Here is a 13,482-nt window from a genome sequence, read left to right as displayed (position 1 = left end):
CAATTTATTGTGACTACTGATTTATACTAGGCACTTAACATCTCCAGCATAGGGTTCTTACTCTGCTTCTCTTCTGATCTAGACTTTGTTTTGTGGCTAGAGTGACCTTTGCAAACTTGAAACTAGTATTGGTCTCTTTGTCATAGTTCCTTGTGTATCACCTGTAGAATAAAGCCTGAATTTTGTAGACAGATATGACTGATCTGTTTCCTATCAATCGGCCCAGTTTTTTCTCCTAGCTCTGACTCTCCACTCATAGTTCACCTGTTAGCAATATCAATCTCTTTGAAGCACATCAAGCAGGTATTTTCATGCTTTTGGATTTGACCAGATGCCATTCCATTTGCCTGGAATACTGTTTCATCCTTCCCAGGCTAAGAAAATCTCTTTTCCATTTATTTTTTTCCTTTGTGAATTTTTCTCAGACACCTCCAGGTAGACATTGAGTCCTGTTTCTTTTATGTTCTCTTGTATCTTGTACATACCTCTAATAGTTCTGTTGTCATACTGTATTGTAATTGGTGGTTTACCAGACTGCCTTCCCACTAAAGTATAAGCTCCTTAAGGGTAGGGGCATATTTACATGTGGACCTGTGGTTTCTAGAATAGTGTGTAGCATTTCCAATAGATATTTATTCAATGAATGAATTGTGGATTAATTTGAAATGCATAAAAATGTTTCTCTCTTTTTTTTTCCCTAAAAGTGTTGAGGTCCTTAAAAGAGGCTCAGCTGCTAGGTTCTTTACTCTAATTCCTTTGTAGGCTTCTTATACCTTCTTGAGTAATCATTGTTAGGATGTTTCCAACTTATACTCTTGAATCACTCTAGAGTTCCAGTTATAGAAACTCAGAAAAGATATACAAGCCACAAAAGGGTAGTGATAAGGAAGGAAGGTAAGCTCCAAATATGGTTTTACTTTTTTTTTCTAATGGAAATAACATTTGGGTTTATTTTAAGAGTATAATTTTGATCACAAGGTACTGATTTAAAAATACCAGATAAATATTCTAATTTATTGCCTTACCAGTAGGTTGGCACTAAATATTAGGAAAGTGATATTTCGTTGGAATTTTTAGCCCTAATGTTTAATTCTTAAATAAGGCAATACAACACACTGGTACACTTTTCATGCAGTCACAGGTTTGGGAGCAGCTAAGAGGTGCTGTATAGTGGTCTCTTGATCAACACAGAACACATTACAGAGAACAGTTACTGAGCAGTTACTACCAGACCAGTACTGTTTTGGTTGCTTTTATTTATTAATTTATTCCATGAGGTACTCACTATTATTATCCTCATTTTGCAGATAGGGAAACTGAGGCATAGAGAAGTTAAGTAATTTGTTTGAAAGTATAGAAATTAAAAAAAAGTATAGAAATTAAGTGGTAGAACCAGGATTTGAGCCTATCTAGTTCAGTCTGTCATATGATATATGAGAAAAATAAGACCCATCAAGAATCTTTAATTAAAAGGGACCCAGTCCTACATTATTGACTTCTGGTAGTACATCAGCACTTTTTGATTTATCAGAGTGTGTATTGTAAACCAGTAGACCATGGAAATAGTCCTTTTCCACAGCCAGTGTTACCCTTATTGAGTGGCTATTCATAGCAAGAGAAATTTCTTTTTGAAAATTCTCCTTAATTCAGAATCAATGAAAAAAACCCCTCAAATAAAACACACATACCCACATATAACCACATGCACACTTGCAATGACCATTGTCAAAGTGAGTCCTTTGATCATCATTGTGGGGATATAGAACAGATCAGAAAATCTAACTACGCCCATATAAACAGTATAACAAGATGCAAGAATATACACAATTATTATTTGAGATTTGCTTTTAGAATTTCTAAAATTTAACTTCAATACGAAACTATTTTATGTCCAGTTTTTCTCTAGTTCTGATGTAAAGTTTGAATTCCCAAGTTCTTGGCCTCATTTTGGAAGCAGTGGACCCATATGGGACTGCACATGTTAAGTTGCTATGGTTGTGATTTGCAAGGCTCATGAAGAAAGCTATTTCACTGTTTTCTGTGGGGATTACAGGAATAATTGTCACACTGGTTTTTGTATCTTTAAATTAGAAGTTCTCGGTGGTGGTGGGCTATTCTTTTAGCAGCATGTTTCTGCTTATTGAAAAGCTTTGCTGAACACAATATACCCACTTTGCTATGTAAATAAAGACATTCTTGTTGGAATAATGAAGTTCATGGGATGCCTCTTCTGGTAGGCCTATCTGTCAATCTGTGTTTAGTTGACTTTCTCGGCCCACCCATTCTAATTACTGCTTTTCAGTCTCCTAGAATGGGGATCCGAGGAGGGGATTTGTTACAATTGGGTTATTTAAATGGAATTTTCCAAATATACAGTATCTCCTCCTCAGATCACAAATTCACTCCCCCATTCCTTCCTACTTGCTTTAGAAGCTCTTGGCAGGCTATTATTAACAACTGAAGGGCAGGTTTCAAGCACCCTCTATTTATGAAATAGTGAGGGCCAGTCGGTAAACTGCATGTGTTTGGGATTATTACACTTTATTTTAATTTCATTTTGACTGCTGCTGAGTTTAAGAGAGTGAATTCTTTTTATGGAGATAACTTCATGAATGCTGAATGGCGGATATGCTGTCAGTCATCTGGCCATTTTGGTGACCAAAGTTTGGCTTTATATAAGTCTTTTGACTTAATATAGTCATATTCTAAATATTTTGTATCATCCAATAACTTTATATAGAATCTATTTTTTGAAAAACATGTTAAAGTGTTAAATTGAAAGTATGAAGGAAAGTATTACTTGAGAAGTAGCAGACCTGTGATATTACTTGTGTTGTTTAGTAAGGCAATATGTATCTTTGCAATATCTCTGCTCTTGCCCTCTTGGCCAGTGACTCAGAGACAGATTTTCAAAAGCTAAGAATATGGTCTATGTCACATCGGCACAGATATCTCTACATGTCTTCTTTGATATGAAAGCCTTCTGTCTCCTATTGTGACTTATTTATAAAGGAAACACTGGAGGCAAAATTTCTTGCTTTGTAAAATGAATGGTTCTTTTCTACTCTCTCTTCTAAATGGTTGCAAACTTTATACATGGTTTATAATCCCTTTAAGCAGTCATTTTAGCCTAATATTTTCCTTTCCCAATCTACCTTTCTTGGCCATTCTTAAATCTATTACTGCCTGAATTTCTCAATACCCACTCAAGTCAGTTCCTCATAGACTGGCTTCCATTCCCACTTCCCTCTCTGAGGTCACTGATGGTCTCCTCTTTGGCAAATCCAGTGAATATTTCTCTATATTCATGTCCTTCTAATGTTTCCATCATTTCATGTCATTGATCATTTCTCCATGGCCCTTGTGTTCCACTTAGAACTGCCCTTGTGTGCTTTTCAAATCACAAGCAAACGTGGATAGGTTAAACTTGTCATACAAAATTTGTTGCTAGAAGCTCTTCAACTCCAGAAATATAATGTATTCACATTTGTTTTTCAGAAAATCTCTCCTGAAAATATAGATGTTCCAGGTAGCTATTGGTGATAACTCCTATGAATTATTATTAGGATAATTAGGATTATTTTATCATATACTTTTAGCAAAGCTGGCAAATTCATTCTATACTCTCTCTCTTTTATTTTTTTTATTTTTTTTTCTCTTTTATTTTTAAGGGCCATTAATGACACATCACAAATGGTTCTTAGCTGTGTGTTATGTTTAATTTTAAAAGATTTTCTCTGCTTGATGTCTCTGGAGGTTTTTGAAAACTAACACTACAGAGAAATTTGTTTGGCAGCTTTCACATGTAAGCTGTTATCATCCTGGTATATATTTAAAAAGTTTTTCTTAACTTTTATCAGTGTATACTAGTAAGAATTTTTGTTATGTTCATAGTGGTACTGTAATTTCCTTGGCTCTGTATTATTTTATTTCATCAGAATGGAGTAGCAAAATTTTAAAATGAATTTTGTCAAAAGAACTAGAGTTTTCCATATGTTAAGTTTTAAATAAATTATAATTTAAAGTCCTCCCTTTATATGCATTAATTCATTTTAATTAGTCTCTCCTTTGTGAATACTTGGTCAGACTTTTATAGATTTCCTTAAGAAAATTGTGTTTATAATTTTTAACAGAATATTATGTGTTTTTAGGATCTTATGATGTAAAAGAAGTCATGAATCAAACTCTTTTGTATTTATACTTCATGCTTAGGGACTATAAGCATATAAGTTAATGTCCAGGTACATACTTCAAGATTTAGGTTTTAAGTTTCTAAATTAACATTTTAAAAGAGGGCTTTCAGAATGTCCTTCCATACCTGAAGAAATGTCCCTTCTATTGTGATAGGCAACAAAACTATTTCCAAATGAATTTTTCATATGGAAATTTAATTATTCACATTTTGATGGGTTGTTTTGGAAATAAAATCTTTCCCATAGTAAGAAGCAAACATTGTAAGTCCAGAACAATATACTAAGGGCTTTGGGGCTATCTTATCAGAGCAGCCAAGGACCTAAGATTTGGTTGTTTTGTTTTGTTTTTCCTGGTAAGATAGTTAATGGACTGCCATTGCTCTTTTCATTGCCGGGATTATTGTGACCTGAATTAGGAAGCCTTTTGTGCTTTTACCCTTTAATTTAATTAGATAATGATTTTGTGGTCAGGAGTTCCCTGGAGATAACAAATTTATTGACACTGTAAATCAACCTCTGGATGCAATTTCATGCTGTTCATTTCACTGCTGGTGGACAGCAAGAGTCCATATAGAGTATGGGACAAATGTTAATTCTGCCAAAGATTAAGTTCGTAGTGATCTAGGCCTATCTTGAAACAAATGGTGGAAAGGTTGGGATAGGAGGCTAAATCCATGAAGTCCTGCCGAGATACCTTGTATTTTATACAATTAAATATGTTAAGATATTGGGTAGCTGGAATATTGCAATAAAATGAGTCAAATGAATTTCTTGTTTTTTTTTCAGTGCATAAATAAGTTATATTTACACTATATTGTAGTATATTATGTGTAATAGATTATGTCTTAGAAAAAACAACGTACCTATCTTATTATTATTATTATTATTTTATGTCTTAGCTAGGTTTTTTTATTTAAAAAAAAAAAAAGATACCAAATTCAAATGGACTCTTCAGAGTTAAGGTTTAGAATCAGAGCTTTCTAAGAGGTCACCCGAGGTGAGGCAGAGAACTGTGCTTCCCCTGGTGGGGGCCAGCTAACAAACACTTCTAGACCAGGCCTGGGTGTCTGCTCACAGCAGAAGGGGCCCAGGTGATCACTGCCCCACTGGGCACAGCATACACCCCTGAGGACTCAAAACTCATTACCCATTGAACATCCTGTGAAGCTTCTCCAGGCCACGGACGTCAGGGAGAGAGGGGCAGCTTGAAGTACCTGAGTCCTCCCTGCTGACGCCCCTTCCCTGGCTCTGTGGTTGAAGGTACTTTTAAAGGTACTTTACTGCTAAAAATGCTAACCATCATCTGAGCTTTCAGTGAGTCAGAATCCTTTTGCTGGTGGAGGGTCTTGCCTCATTGTTGATGGCTGCTGACTGATCTGGGTGGTGTCTGCTGAAGGTCAAGGTGGCTGTGATGATTTCTTAAAATAAGACAATAATGAGGTTTGCTGCATTAGTTGACTCTTCTGGTCATGAACAATTTCTCTGGAACATGTGATGCTATTTGATAGCATTTTACCCACAGGAGAATGTTTTTCACGATTGGAGTTGATTCTTTCAAACCCTGCAACTGCTTTATCTGCTAAATCTGTATAATATTCTAAATCCTTTTTGTTGTCATTTCAACAATCTTCCCAGCATCCTCATCAGGGGTAGATTCCATGTCAAGAAACCACTTTCTTTGCTCAGTGTTTGAAGCAACAACTCATTTGTTCAAGTTTTACTCTGAGATTGCAGCAGTTTGCTCTTTCCTTCAGGCTCCACTTCTAATTCTAGTTCTCTAGCTTCCCCCACCACATCTGCAGTTACCTCGTCTACTGAAGTCTTGAGCTCTTCAAAGTCATCCATGGGGGTTTGGAACCAGCTTCTACCAAACTATTGTTAATGTTGGTATTTTGACCCCTTCCCATGAATCATGAATGTTCATAATGGCATCTAGAATGGTGAATCTTTTCCAGAAGGTTTTTAATTTGTGTTGCTCAGATCCATTTGAAGAATCAGTATCTATGGAAGCTATAATTTTATGAAATGTATTTTTTAATTAATAAGATTTGAAAGTCAGAGTTACTCCTTGATCCATGGGCTGAAGAATGGGTATAGTGCTAGTAGACATGGAAATGTAATGTCATTGTCCATCCTCATTAGAGCTCTTGGTGCATTGTCCAAGAGCAGTCATAATTTTAAATAAATTTTTATTTCTGAGCAACAGGTCTCAACAGTAGGCTTAAAATATTCAGTAAACCATGTTGTATATGGATGTGCTGTCATCCAAGATTTATTGTTCTATTTACAGAGCACAGGCAGAGTAGATTTTGCATAATTTTTTGCATAATTTTTAAGAGCCTCGGATTGAGCATTGGCTTCAACTTAAAATCACCAGCTGCTTTAGCACCTATCAAGAAACTCAGCTTGACCTTTGAAACTTTGAACCAGGCATTGATTTCTCTTCTTTAGCTGTGAAAGTACTAGATAGGATCTTCTTTCAGTAGAAGGCTGTTTCATTTACATGGAAAATCTGTTGTTCATTGTAGCCACCTTCATTAATTATCTTAGCCTGATCTTCTGGATAACTTGCTGCAGCTTCTACATCAACACTTGATGTTTCATCTTGCATGCTTATGTGATAGAGACAGCTTCTTTCCTTAGACCCCATGAATAAACCTCTGATAGCTTCCAACTTTTCTTCTGCAGCTTCCTCACCTCTCTCAGCCTTCACAGAATTGAAGAGAGTTAGGGTGCCTGGTCTGGATTAGGCTCTGGTTTAAGAGAATATTGTGACTGGTTTGATCTTCTATCCAGACCACTCAAACTTTCTTCATATCAGCAATGAGACTCTTGTGCTTTCTTGCCATTTGTGTGTTCATTGGAGCAGCACTTTTAATTTCTTTCAAGAACTTTTCCTTTGCACTCACAACTCAGCTAACTGGTGCAAGAGGCCTAGCTTTCCACCTATGTTGGCTTTTGACATGTCTTCCTTTCTATGCTTAATCATTTCTAGCCTTTGATTTTAAATGAGAGATGTGTGACTCTTCCTTTCACTTGAATGCTTAAAGGCCATTGCAGGATTCTTAATTGGCCTAATTTCTGTATTGTTGTGTTTTAGGGAATAGGGAGACCTGAGGAAAGGAACAGAGACAAGGAGGAATGGTTGGTTAATGGAACAGTCAGAACAGACACAACATTTATCAGTTATTTCACTATCTTACATGGGTGTGGTACATGGCACCCCAAAACAGCTATAATAGTAACATCTGAGATCACTGCTAACAGATCACTGTAACAAATATAAGAATAAAGAAAAATTTTGAAATGTTACGAGAACTACCAAAATGTGACAAAGAGACACAAAGTGGGCAAATGCTTTTGGGAAAATGGTGCTGATAGATTTGCTCAATGCAAAATTACCACAAAACTTCAATTTGTAGAGAATGCAGTATCTATGAAGTGAAATAAAATAAGGTATTCCTATACATTTTTAACTGGCAGAAAGGCTAGTGTGCCGAAGTGAGAAGTGATAGGAGTTGAGTTTGGAAAGCAAGGCAGGGGACAAATAACAAAGTGCCTTTCAAGCCACATAAGTAAATTGAATTTTTTTCTGACTTTGATGGGAAGCCAGTCTTTGTGAAGCTCATGTTGGCTATTACCTAAAAACTTTAACCAAAGGGGGTTCATCTATTAAGAATGTATTCAGCTCTTGGGGTGCCTGGGTGGCTCAGTTGGTTAAGTTCTGTCTTTGGCTGGGTTCATGATCCCAGGGTCCTGGGACTGAGCCCCAAATTGGGCTCCCACTCAGTGAGGAGTCTGTTTCTCCCTCTCCCTCTGCCTCATTCCCTGCTGTGCATACTCTCTCTCATTCACTCTCAAATAAATAAATAAAATCTGAAGAGAGAAAGAATGCATTCAGCTCTTAACCAGAGGAAACAAACTGAGGGTTTCTGGAGGGGAGGGGAATGGGGGCATGGGGTAACTGGGTGCTGGGCATTAAGAAGGACACGTGATGTAATGAGCACTGGGTGTTAAATGCAACTGATATATCACTGATCTCTACATCCGAAACTAATAATAATACATTATATGTTAATTAATTGAATTTAAATAAAAAAATAAAAGTGTTAAAAAAGATAATTTATAGGTTTAAATGCTTAACTTAGAGGACAGGGAAGGAAGTCAGTGACAATGGTAACTAGATTTACTGTGGTGATCACTTTGTATTGTATGCAAATGTAGAATTAATGTAGAATTACTATATTGCACACCTGAAACTAATATAATGTTATATATCAACTTTACTTCATTATAAATCCATCATAGAATAAAATAAAAATTTTTTTGATCCTAGGAGTTTCAGAAAAATATCAAAATATCACTGCATGACATATTTTAAAAAAATAAATAATAAATTTTATTATCATAAAAAATGCTTTCAACTGAAAACAACAGAGAACCCTATAAACAATGGCTAAAATAAGACAAGAGTTTTATTTGCCTTATGCAATAAGAACACTGACCGTGCCTTGCCAGTCCAAATCTGTTCAATAATATCAGCAAGGATCTAGGCTTATTCCACTTTCCTGTGCCCTACCCTTAGGATGTGGCTTTTATCTCTCAGTTGCAATATGGTTGTTTCATGTTTGGATACCATGACCATAGTCTTGGTAGGAAGAGAAGAGCAAAGTGTGGAAAGTGTGTGGTTATTAGTCTGCTCTTTCTGAAAGCTCTTTTGGAAGTTCTGCTTAGGATTATTCTGATTACTTCTCCTTGACTAGAACTGGGTCAAATGGTTACCTTTAAGAATGAGAGCATCTCAGAAGCCAAATACTGAGCTGCTTTACTCTGTATCCCTGAACAGAATCAGGGTTCCATTAGTAAGAAAGAAGGGGGGAATGGATACTGCATAGACAACTAGCAGTGTCTGCCACTGGGGTAAAGACTGCAAACAAGGGGTCACATTTGTAGGCTATTTTAGGAACCATGTAAAGATGATAGAACTTAGACTAAGGTAATAGACAATAGTAGTAAGAAATCATCAGATTTATGATATTAAAAAAAAGAGAGGGAACAAGATCTTAATAATGCATTTGTTATTATTAAATAGAGATGGTTTCCACATTTTTATCCTGCTTCCCAGGTGAAAAATGGTAATATTTACTGAGATGTGAAGTGAAGACTTGGGAGGAGCAGATTTGGGAGGAAAAGAAATCTAGAATCTAATTTAGGTACAGATGTCACCATTGCCTTCATTGACATTAGTCAGAGGCAGAAGCACTTTCACTGAGTAGTCAGCAGACCTGCTGTGGTAGATTATTTAGAGATAAGGCTAGTGATGGACATAACTTGAACTTTTCAAACTCCTTAATCCATCACCTCATGCAAAGCAGCCGCCAGCTGTAACAAAGAAGTCAGTTTGAAACTTGGGACCTTCAATCAAATGAATTCTCTGACATAATTATGGTTTTGGTGTAACTGGCCTTTTTAAGTAAGAAATACTCTCTTGGACTTGGGAGCTGGGTGATTTTATCTTAATTAGGTAGGTTCCTGTGCTTTGAAAGAAACTGTACGAGAAAATGAATGTGGTAGGGGAATACGCATGGATGCAAAAGCTAAAGGAATGGGTATTTTCACTTTAAAGAGCACTTAAAAGCGGATAATTAAAATGTGAAATAGTGGAATGAAACTGAAATTAATCCTTTTGGATGCTGCTTCCATCATATTGTTATGGTACCACAGTGCTGTTAGGATTATTAACATATAATGGCTTATTAACATATAATGATTCTTAATCCTGAGTCAAGTCGGGATTTCTTGGCCTACTTTTAAAAATCCTCCAGGGTATGGCTCCATGTGACCATATTTCTCACTTTGTACTACTAGTGTCTGGAAGGTGGTCCTCCTGTTTCTGTTTAGTGTAGCCCCTGTAGCTGTACCCATTGATGGATCGGTTGCTCTTCCCACCCACTGATGGATCGGTGGGTACAACTACAGGGGCTAGACTGTAGATGAAGGCTATTCCATGTTTTATACAGACCTCATGTGACCTGTAGATTTATCAGCAGTTTTAGCACCATCATCAGATCAGGATTTAACATTAAGTCTTATTGTGTCTATCAAATCACTGTGATGTACACTTCAGCTATCTTACAACTTTACTTGTCAATTACACCTTGCTAAAGCTGAAATTAAAAAAAAAAAAAAAGAATGAAGTCCTTTTGCCTACCAGACCCCAAGACCTGGGACACCTAGACAAGCCCTCCGAAGTTCTTTAATTATCCCTCGTATCACATCATTGCACGTGCACTGAGTTTCTACCTCTACCCCATGCCCTACACCAGCCAGTTATTTTGCATGATACTATTGTTTCCTTTGAGGATTGAAGACGCTGCTCTGCTCTCCAATCCACATAGTTCTTCCTACTCTTGTTACCTTGGGGGGTTGTATTATTTAGTCTCAGTTACTGGCGTTTTTCTCCCCTGTGATAAATGCAGACGTCTCCCAGAACCACACACAATTCCCGATGACTCTCACAGAACTGCCGCAGACTCTTGTCACCGTGTCTTGTCTTGTGGATCAATTTTAGTTCTGAGGTTTGCCTGAATGATATGTAAGTTTATTTTGCTCTTGCACTCTGTGTTGCAAACTCATTTTTAGGTTTTGTAGTATCTCTCTTCTCCCACCTCCTGAACTACTGTTGCTGTTCCCACCTGGCTGATCTTCTCACATGATGTGACCATTCTCTCCTCTGTAATTTTTCTTTTTCTTGCTATTCACCTGACTTGGAAAGGGCTTCTTTTTTTCTCTGTTTTAGATCCTACCTACCTGACAAGATACAGCTCCAGTTCTAGTTTTTAAACCTCAATCAATTTCTAGTTCCAATGTATTGCCTTTTCATCTGACTTCTAATAGGTGAGCACTTTGATTATGGACCCATTTTTAAAATGTTTCCTGAGTATATACGTATCTCTATTACTTAATAATGAGCTCTTGTGGCCATAAAATAAAATGCATGTTTACATGACTTGACTTGAGGTAAAACTTCCCAAGTGGAATTTTGAATTTTCTCTCTCCAGGCCGGATCTTACCCGGTATCTGTACTTTCCCTCTCCACCACCTTACATGTCTGTTGAAAAAGGTACTATTGTAATCTTCGTGATTTTTAGTTGGGTAATGGTTTCTTAGATATGACACCAAAACGCAAGCAATAAAAGAAAAAATAAATCAACTGGACATCATCAAAATTAAAAACTTGTGTGCTTCAAAGGACACCATCAAAAAGTGAGGCAATCCACAGAATGGGAGAATTTTTTTTGCAAATCATATCTGATAAGGACTTGTATCTAAAACACATAAAAGATGCTTATAATTCAATAATTAAAAGACAAGTAACACAACTGAAAAGTTTTGACTAAACATTTCTTCAAAGCAGGGATACAAATGGCATATGAAGGGATGCTCAACGTCATTAGTCATCAGGGAAATGCAAATCAAAACCACAATAAGACACAGCTTTACCCACTTACCACTGAAACGGCTATATGTAATAAAAAGAGATAATAACAAGTGTTGGCAAGAATTTGGAGAATTTGAAACCCTCATAAACTAGTAGTGGGAATGTAACATGGCACAGCTGCTTAGAAAACAGTTTGGCAGTTTCTCAAATGTTTAAACATAGAGTTACCATATGATCCAGAAATTCTACTCCTAGGTATATATCTATGAGAAATATTTTCATAGAAACAACTGTTCATGAATGTTCTTAGCAGCATTAATCATATTAGCCAAAAAGTGGAAACAGCCTCAGTGTCCATCAACTGATGAATGGACAAATAAAATGTGATATATCTATACAACAGAATATTATTTGACAATAAGAAGAATTGAAATACTGATTTAAGCTAAAGCATAGATTAACATTGAAAACATGATGCTAAATGAAAGAAGCCATTCACAAAGGACCAAATATTGTATGGTTCCGTTTACATGAAATGTTTAGAATAGGCAACTCTATAGCAGCAGGAAATAGTGGTTGCCTAGCACTGGGGAAGACCATGGGTGATTAGAAGGGTGATGGCTAAAGAGTATGGAGTTTCTTTTTGGGGTAATAAAAATGTTCTAAAATTGGCTGTGGTGATGGGTGTACAACCTGTTAACACCATTAAAAGCAACTGAATTTTACACTTTAAAATGGTGAATTGTATTGTATGTGAATTATATTTTAATAATACTGTTTTACAAAGAACAAAAACAAAACCTCCACTCTGCTGTTAAAGGGATTCAGTCATTCCCCACCAAGGAAGAAAAGATACCGCTAGATCTTTCTCTGTGGTGGATGCTGAGATGAGTACTCAGGACCACACTTGAAAGTCAGAAAGATTTTTTTCTCCCAGCTGCTCAGGGTATCAGATTGCTGGTGGCCCAGAGCAAAAGTCTCTCTCTGGGAATTGCTTCACTTGATGAAACTACTTCTTTAAGGTTGCACCTCATCCCAAGCATCCTAGTCCACATCCCATGATGGAGCAAGGTGGGAGGTGGGAGTCTAAAGGCCAGATGCCCCTGCCATCATTGAGGACACATCTGAAGGGTCATCTCAGTTCCAGAGCTACTCCCGGGACCAACTGGAATGGTGTCACACCTCAGTTTTCCTTACTCTTTTACAGTACTGTTCTAAATAACATTCCTCAATATACCTTCTCCATACAAATCTCCATCTCAGAGTCTGCTTCCCAAGGACTTCAACTTAAAAACACCAATATTGAATTACTATGACTTATTCTTATCTTCTTTAATATAGGTGGTCCTTGTCAGTTCAGTTACTTAGTAGGGACTCAAAATGCTTGATGAATTCTTCTTCAGAGATTGACTTGTTTACTATCTATGTAGAGAATTAATTTATAGACAATGGCCGTCGGTCTTCTACTTGATCCCTGAAAGTGGCTATTTCTGAAGGTTGAGTTGTCTGACCTCTGGTTTTGTTCTGTACTTTTGGCAAACTCAGCCATTTCCTTTTTTTTTTTTTTTAATTTTTATTTATTTATGATAGTCACACACACACACAGAGAGAGAGAGAGAGAGAGGCAGAGACAGAGGCAGAAGGAGAAGCAGGCTCCATGCACTGGGAGCCCGACGTGGGATTCGATCCCGGGTCTCCAGATCGCACCCTGGGCCAAAGGCAGGCGCTAAACCACTGCGCCACCCAGGGATCCCAAACTCCGCCATTTCCACAACTTCAGTTATCAAATAAATCTTCCTCCTGGTGAATGTCATATCCTTGCCAGGCTGCTAGACATCTCCACTTGCC

At 37.0% G+C, this 13,482-nt stretch overlaps 1 pseudogene; it reads right to left on the bottom strand.

Annotated features, from left to right (window-relative positions):
- Nucleotides 1–5,500: 5,500 nt before the first annotated feature.
- LOC106559755 lies at nt 5,501–7,248 on the bottom strand (annotated as a pseudogene).
- Between the last annotated feature and the right edge of the window lie 6,234 nt (nt 7,249–13,482).

The sequence above is a fragment of the Canis lupus genome, chromosome 15, assembly GCF_011100685.1.
Source record: "Canis lupus familiaris isolate Mischka breed German Shepherd chromosome 15, alternate assembly UU_Cfam_GSD_1.0, whole genome shotgun sequence".
Taxonomy (NCBI): domain Eukaryota; kingdom Metazoa; phylum Chordata; class Mammalia; order Carnivora; family Canidae; genus Canis; species Canis lupus.
The sequence above is the reverse complement of the archived record's forward strand: the minus strand, read 5'-3'. Positions and strand labels throughout refer to the sequence as shown.